A 9,144-nucleotide genomic window follows, 5' to 3' on the forward strand; every position below is an offset into this window, starting at 1 on the left:
CGTCGTACTACATGGAAGACCCCAAGGGTCTATGAGACCAAAAGTAATACAATGGTACCATGGATATACTAAGCCGAGGAAAACTAAAAGAAAAACTAAAATGAAAACATCTGCTGACAGTACATGTGATCAATAGATGATCCTGTGTAGAGTGAGATATGTTGTGATCAGCTAATGACGATACCCGCCTCGGCCAGAATCAATCTGATGGTGGAGTAAATGTCAGGACTCTGTGATGGGAGCGTGTCACCTCACGAATCTATCTTTGTGTGGTGGAGGGACCTAATGCTATGGGTCAGGGACATCTGGCTTGTAGAATGGATCGAGCTCTCTCGCTGGGGCGTGGAGCTAGAGTGTGGGCACGTGTGGTGGGCTCTGATGTCGTAGTAGAGGAATTGTTGTGGATAGTGGATTCTGATGTGGATGTGTGCGTAATGAAGTAGATTTGGTTGCACATGCATATGGGGGATGGGGCCTAGGCACTTGGGCTTAGGGTCATTTACATGTGTACTTTTAGGGGCCTTGGGCTATATTACACATAGGGCTCATGGGCATTGTATAACCTTTTGATCATTTTGATTATTACCTTTCTTAGAGCTCTTATGCCCAAGCTTCTATGATGTTCTTCTCACTTAGAGATGAAGTTGGTGACTACATGCATGTTATCTACTCCATGTCTTAAGTGGGTCTTTTGCTTTCTTGCATTGGTATCAGAGCTTTGATTTTGATCCATTTTCTTGGAATTTTTTTGGAAATTTCTTGATTTTTTTAATCAAGAAATGGGGATATGGTTATCTTGCTTGAGTTGATTTGATCTTTTTGATCTATTTCCTAAGCTTTTAGGGGCTATGGGTTATGGTGGACTAAAACTTTTTTGGGGTGGCTTCATCAAATTTGAATTTCGGGGGACCAAATTGGGAAAGAGAGTCATAGATTTTGCTAATCTTGATTAGTATGGTTAATCAAAATGTTTTGCCCTTTCTTCTTCTTCCTTGCTTGATGTCTGTGAGCTAGGGTGCCTCATCTTGCAAAATTAGCTTGCCAAATCTTGGGGATCAGTTAGAGGAGGACTGTTTCTTGCCAAATCTTGCTTTCTTGGTGGGGATTTGTGTGTTTTCTTACCTTGCCAAGCCACTGTTTTCAGCGCAATTTTGCCATCTTTCTTGACCTTCTTTGCTTGCCAATACGTGGCTTAATGCTTAGAAAAGCTTAGACTAGCTAAAGAATGCTGATTGCTTAGTATCTATGCTTCAAAGAGATGGCAAATTCTGCTGGTTTTTCTTGCGCTATTTAGTCATGGTTGTGGTCCGATTCAACTAGTTGGAGTTAGCCAATACAAGCCTTAAAGCTTAACAAAGCTTAGGAGCATGCAATGGAAATAGGGCTGATGGTGGAAATAGGGCTTTGGTCGATGCCATTTGGCTGATTTGTGTGCGCATTTTTCAGGTGAAAATAGGGCTGATGATCGATCATTGGGGCTTAATCAAGCTTATCTAAGGCTTAAGTAAGCATAATGTACACAAGAGGCCTTGCAATGGAGTGGTTTTTTGGCCGATTTCTGCTGTGCATTCTACATAGGGGCATTTGTGGACACACAAGGTGCTTTTGGATGCCAAAGTTGCTTGGAAGCAAGGATGGAACATGTGGAACATGCAGAAAGCAAATGGGTACCAAAAGAGCTCTTGGAGCAAAATCTGTAGACTCACAAAACCCTAATTCAATAAAATCACATTAGGGCTAGAGTTTTGGTGATTATATAGGCTCTTAGTACTCCCTTACACCTTCCCAACAAGTCTTAAACCTCTTCATTCTATGACATCATTTGGATCCCCAACTTGCCATTTTTCATTGGACATCAAACTAGTTAGAAATATCAAGCTATTTGGGACAAATGACATCATAAGATGGATGCACATCATTAGGGCTTTCTAACAATCCATAGTACACCCGAATCCGATGTCAATATGGTTGAATCTATATGGTTGACTTTGACCAAAAAGGCAAAATAGAGTATATCTGCACTTTGACTTTGGTCAAACCCTCTTGGGTACTTGTCATCACAAGCTCACACACCAAATTTCATCTAAATCTGATGACTTTTGAGTACTCTATAGCCTAATTCCTATTTTCAGTAGTGTCGCACAAGCCCTAAAACAAAGAATATTAGGGCTATCCAAAAAATCTTATGTTCTTGTCGCACAAGCCCTAAAACAAAGAATATTAGGGCTATCCAAAAAATCTTATGTTCTTGCATATCTGGATACTACGCCACAAGATCTTATGTTCTTGCATATCTGGATACTACGCCACAAGATCTATCCAGAGAGCCCTAGATCATCAAATTTCAACACCATTTAGGCCTTCTACGAGCCATTTTCCATTTTCAGCCATTATGCCAAGGGGGCATCCATCTAAAAGCAAGCAATGGAACTTCAAGAGATAAGGGAAGATAGGGAAATGGTGATTGAGGAGCATGTAGAGGAGATTGGTGAAGAGGATATGAATTCACAAGGTGACAACAACATTGCAAATGTGGCATATAGGACAAATCATAGGACAAATCATGTGCAAATTGGGCCAAGTTTTGCAATTGTTGCCAATGAGCAAATCCAAAAGTGATGCCCACTATGACAAATCATAGGTCACAAATGATGATGATGATGAGATGCATGATGGAAACCATGATTCAAACATTTGTGGAAACCATTATGCAGCTTAGGGGCCTTTGTGACATGAAGAGCATGGATGAAGATAAGGGTGAATCATCTCACAATGTTCGACAAGCTCATGTTGTTGAAGACAAAGAGAATCATCACTCAAGTTTTCATTCTACTTATGGTGCTATGCATAACCCAATATTTTCATACACACCCAATGAAGCTAAAGGCAAGGGTTATGCATTTCCAAATCCAAGGAATGAAGGCTCAAGATTTCCAAGGAGTGATGTTCATATTCCATTCAAGGGAAATACTCACTGAGGCGGTGTTTCAAGACCTCATGTTGAGGAAGATTTTGATGATGAGTTCGAGGATAACAATGGTCAAATGCCTTCTTCTTCACAAGCCATGGGTGGAGGAAAGCAATGTGTCAAGTTCTATGGTAGAGCCACTACTGGTGAAGGCAAGAAAAGGTTGATCAATGTATGTGAATTCTTGGTACCATCTCTTGGTTTACCTCTTACTTTGAGCGGGGATGGAAGAGCTACTATACACCCTATTTTGAAAGAGGTTGGCTTTATTAAGGACAAACGAGGACTTCCATTTACTATCACATTTGGCCATTGCATAGAGTATGTCTTTATGCACACATTGTGGGTGTTGAAGTGGATGAGACACTTGCTGTAATTTCTAGCAGAGCGAGTGGGCTTAGGATCATTTACATGTGTACTTTTGGGGGCCATGGGCTATATTACACATAGGTCTCATGGGCATTGTACAACCTTTTGATCATTTTGACTATTACCTTTCTTGGAGCTCTTATGCCCAAGCTTCTATGGTGTTCTTCTCCCTTAGAGATGAAGTTGGTGACTACACCCATGTTATCTACTCCATGTCTTGAGTGGGTCTTTTGCTTTCTTGCAGTGTGTACCACAAAGAAATTTGTGATGGCTCTCTGTGATGTGTCTTGTCGGAGCCGAGGCTCTCTCCCAGCATGCTACCTCCACACTACGTCCCTATGTTGTCTAAGCTCCATCAAGTACATGCCCAAGCACCTATGATCCTCAAACTGTATTACCCGTGTGAGTGGTTTGAATCTCTCTTGAGAAGAGGCAATGGAATCTCCCCCATATCTCGTAGTAATCCGAGAAATGAACATGTAATGGGCCTCATCATCTATTGCTCCTGTGGTGCATACTGTGCATGTCCTCTCCTCATGTGGGATATCCTCAGCTCTGCCAATCTCTACTCTAAGGTGGTGGGAGGATACCCTGAGTTGGCCGATAGTGATACGCATAGCATGTGACATGTGTATCGGTTTGTATCCTGGGATCTCAAAGAATCCATCCTCAAAGAGCCTTAGGAAGTGATCTCTGTAGAACTCACACTTCTTACCAATCTCTAACGTAGACACCCATGTCTAGTGTACGTGTAGGCCGAGTAGATCTAACCGGATGTGTTGATCTCATGTCATGAGAGATCAAGGTAGGGGGACTCCAGGCTATACTAAAATGGGGGGAGATAGTCCATATGTATGTCATGTGCATGAAACCACTCGACTACCTCAGAGTACCATGCATGTGTTGGTAATGGTGGTGGTCATGTCATTGAGGAGGAGGGCAATCCAACTCATCTCAATTGCTCCCTCTCCCTCTAGCAGTATAATTGCATAGAGGACTCTAGTGCTAGTCATGGGAGGTGATCTCTGTCAAGCATGTATACATGAAGCGACAGTCTGAAAAGGGCATCTGTAACCAGTGGGGCCACCCCAAACTCTGCATGTAGAATGTCATGTGGTACAGATGGCTTACTCCTGATCATGCGTGACAACATCATCACATGTAGCCTCTCTATGCTCCTCCAGTGATCCTTCCCTAGGCTTGGTCCTCAAAAGGTTGCACCATATATAGCCGCTGGTCGTACTAGAGTATCAAAGAGCCAGCACTTAGTGCAAGGTTCTTGGAAATGTGCTGGAAACAATGTCTCTCCATATAGGCTAGGGAGGCATGCCCCCTCGCAAGTCGGTTAGTGGGGCAACTGTGGTCATGCAGAACAAAGGGCTTGTAAAAGTGACTCCTAGATACACATACTTTTGCATAATCTCCACTGGGGCATCTCTCTATATGAAGGAAAATCATGAGGCAATTGCATAAGATGTGTTGAAGACCATAACCTTGGTTTTTCCCAAATTGACCGCTGTAAGGTCTCTCTCCATACAGGCTAGGGAGGCATGCCCCCTCGCTAGTGGCAACTGTGGTCATGCAGAACAAAGGGCTTGTAAAAGTGACTCCTAGATACACATACTTTTGCATAATCTCCACTGGGGCATCTCTCTATATGAAGGAAAATCATGAGGTAATTGCATAAGATGTGTTGAAGACCATAACCTTGGTTTTTCCCAAATTGACGCCGTAAGATCTCTCTCCTTGCAAAATCTGTCTAATGCATTTAAGTGTTTCTGTAAACCCTCGCGGCTAAATCTGAGATCAAGGCAATGTCGTTAGCATATAGCAATATGGGCACTACTGTTTGAGCCAATGGTGAACCTCTACCTCCAAAACTATCCACAAATATTGCAATCTCATCAACATATAGGCCAAAGAGTGTAGGTGAGAGTGGGCAGCCCTGCATAACCCCAATAGTGTTACATATATCTCCCGAGGTCCCACCACCGGGTGCACGTACTCGACCGAGTACTACTTCATATATGCCATCACACCCCATATCATCTCATGTGAGAACTGGAGCTCCTGCAAGCGTCCCATCAGATGGGATCAAGGGATGGAGTCAAAGGCTTTGCGGAAATCCACAAAGCAGCAATACACATGTCTCTTTGAGGACCTCGCCTCCTCTATGATAGCCCGTAAAGTAAAGATGTGGTCCAGCGTGGAGAAGTTCCTCCTAAAGCCTGCTTGGCCCGATGCTCTGTTTCCCATCCACTCTGCCATAGAGCTCATCATGTCCTCTAGTACTGCCCCATAAATCTTGGCCATTGTGTGACCAATCATGATAGTCCTGTAGTTACCTAGCTCCATGGGGTCTCCTGCTTTGTGGATGGGGACAATGGTGTTGGTAGTCCAGGACGTTGGGAAGTCTTCAGAGAGTGATCTATTAAAAAGACTGGCAAGAATGGGAGCCAATACGTGGTGCCCGTGGGCAAAATGCTCCGCACGTAATTCCTTATGATCTTTTTCCCTCCATTGTGTAGTTTTTTAAGAGCCCTAGTGACATTGGGGGAATGCATCAAAGAGATAAGATGATGTAGGCCAAGGGATGTGTGACATTTGTGGTATAGGTCGGTTTGGCATATCTGTCGTGTATAGGCTTTCCAAACCTTAGGATCTACGATAGGTGTAAGTGCACTTTTTTCTTCAAGAATGCGCCAAGCTTTTGAGTTGTCCTCGCTCAAAAAGAGCTGCTGTATAACTCTTGTTCTCATCTGGCGAGAAATGCCTGTTTCTTTCGGCGAGTGAGTGTATGGAAGATGCATTGCATCTTATGTGTGCTGAAATCAGCCCCATGTTCCCTCTAGCGTAAGAGGCGAAGCCTGTTGGTTTTGCACTCTTCATCATACCATCCATTATGGAGTTGGGATCCCACTGGCAAACATGTTGTGGAGCATGTGGTGTAGGGGAAGCTGGTGTGGGCAGAGTCATGGATGATAGAGGAGAGCTAGGATGTAATGGTGGAGATAGGGAGGGATAAGTTGAGAGCTGAAATGTGGCAGGAGAGGTGGTCCTCATAGATGTGGTCAAGATCATGATAAAAATAAATCTGGGTGAAGGTGGTGGTAGAGGGTGTGGGTGTGGGCGGTAAGGTGGGTCATGAGATCGTGAAAGAAAGTAATGTGTGGTCAGTTAGTATGGGGGGAGGAGGGATGGTGAAGTCTGGGATGTGTGGTATAAGAGCAGGAGACCCCATGAGGTAATCCACAGTACTAGTGCCTCCCCCATGTGGAAAAGATGTAAGGCTATCCAAATGGCCAGCTAGATAGCCCATTATATATAACCAGCTCATGTATAGCCCCCATCTCCAAGAAGTGTCTACCATATGATATTGCATTCCCCATATCCTAATTGGCCCTCTGGAGGCCCATCTCAGCCAAGTCAATTTCTGACAACATGATGGCATCTCCCTGGAAGTCATATGTATGCACTTAATCCCCTTTTTTCTGTGCAATAAAGTCTCCTAATAGGAGGACCTCTCCTTGTTGGGAGAACTCTGCAATGTCTGCAAATAATGGCGCATATGGAGTCTCCCCTTTCTATGTCAACCTGCATGCATATTCTGAATTTTCTGGTGGGAAGTAGCATACTGCAATATGCATCACTCTCAAGCCAGTCTTGGCTAATCACCTCCACATGTTACTTGCACATGTAGAGCCCTAGATTGGCGACCCTTCTCTTCCTCAAGCGTGGCCATCATGATGGATGTGGCATTTGGGGTGTGGAATGTTTTTTGCTTTTTCACAACCTCAACCCATTTGGCAGTTTCTCCAACCTCTTCTTTGGTTGCTTCCATGTCTATTCGGAGGCCTGCATGCTCCTCTCGGAATCCTGATTTGGCCTCTTGAATTTCTGCTGTGATTGCCTTCTTAGTCTTCTCCAGTTCTACCTCAAGTTTGGCATTGGCGTCTCGCAACTGGGCAATCTCTAGAGTAAGGGCTTCTTGTGTAGCTAGTTGTCCTTCCTCTTTACCATGCTTGTGCATCTCTTCCTTGCATAATTCCATACATTTCTCCATGCATACAACTAGGCATGCGTCCTTCGAGGTTTTCAGCTCTTGTCACATCTCATCTTCCACAGCTGTTTGTACGTTTCCTCTACCTGGTTGTATCTTGCAACACCTATCTCCGCTTCTAGGCATACCACCCTGTGTGTGCCAGGCAGCCAGGTTTCCATGTTCTGTGTAGGTAAAAAAACACCATGAAAATCAAGCCGAGGTGCACTGGAGAAAGCAATCGGGTGAAGGCGGAATTGGGGGAGTCTGGATGATTGGCGGAATGGAATCCGGGTGTGGCGGGTGCAGTATTATTAATCGGGCAGCTGAATGGAGCGAGTGACTGAGAAGATTGTGCTGATTTGAGTGCATTCTCACAAGATGAAGGGTGTCCTTGTGAAAGCTTTTGGGGAGCTTGAGAAGCTGCAGCTATTGGTCATCCCACAAGCGGAGGACTGGTCTGCTTCCGAGAGACCGGTTTCGAAGGGCTCGAGCTACATATCGGCCAGCTTGCTGATTTGGCGCTGCATGGCATATCAGCCACGCAGGCATCAACAGCCAAATCAGCAAAGCATATGCCACGCAAGCATCAACAGCCACCAGCGCCCGCTCCAGCATTTAATGCGAACGGCGCTAGCCCACACACGCTCCAGCCGTGGAGCCCACACCTTGGCGCCTTCTGGCTCCAGCCCTACACGCAGCGGACGAGCCCCCTGCGCCTTCCAACCCTACACGCAGCGTTGAAGTCCTGCGCCTTCCAACCCTACACGTAGCGTTGAAGTTCGAGCCAAGACGGGCGCGTGCGCGTGCGCGTGTTGCAGCGCATAATCGATTAGCAGGCATGCATCTGATTCGTTACTCTGCCAAACCGATTCTTCTTCTTTCTTTTTTAAAAAATGGGGAAAAAAATGTATGCCACTGCAGCCCTTGCGTTTGTAAAATGCAGGCTTTGCATTTGGACTGCAGATTCAGCTGTACTTCCCAACCTGCAGAGAAAAAGCAACTCACCCTCCTCAAGACGGATCATGGACAGCGGATCATGGACAGTCGTCGTATGTTAATGGATGCGCTGGTATGACTAAAAGACTCTGCTTTTGATGTTTTCTCCGGCTCAAAAGTCCACGTTTTGTGTCTCCATTTAATTACTCCTTATAGTTCAACCAAAACAAGTTCGAAGCTCAACTGCCATGCTCTCCCTATGAAACCTAGCTAAAGGTGTTGCCTTGTAGAAGGTGAAGATACTATCCAAGATGCTCCTATCCTTGATGAAACTGTTTTGGGTGCCATGAATCAGGTCGGGGAGATGAGGCTGTAGGCATCGGCTGATGGCTTTGGCGAGGATTTGTAAGCATTTTCTAAGAGGGTGATGGAAATGTGTCCCCCTTGCCCCCGTGGATGAGGACCTGGCTATATAGGCCTTCTCAGAGTCTAGAAGTAGAATTGCCATCTCCTCCAAAACCCAGCTGAAGGTGTTACCTCTTAGGAAGTTTAGATATTATCCAAGATGCTCCTTTGGGTGCCATGAATCAGGTCGGGGAGATGAGGCTGTAGGTGTTGGCTGATGGATTTGGTGAGGATTTTGTAAGCATTTCTTAAGAGGGTGATGGGGCCACTGACAAATCTCCAAATGGTGGCATGTCCTGAAGCCATGATCTCATTGAAGGTGGCCATGAAACTGCCTTCCATGATATGCCAGTGGAGCAAAAAAGAGAGACCAGTAATCCATCCTTGCATGGACATGTGTGCCGTGGAAGGGCGTGAAGTGAAT

Source organism: Cibotium barometz, chromosome 63 (assembly GCF_041138505.1).
Source record: "Cibotium barometz isolate CiBa-2024 chromosome 63, ASM4113850v1, whole genome shotgun sequence".
Lineage (NCBI taxonomy): Eukaryota > Viridiplantae > Streptophyta > Polypodiopsida > Cyatheales > Cibotiaceae > Cibotium > Cibotium barometz.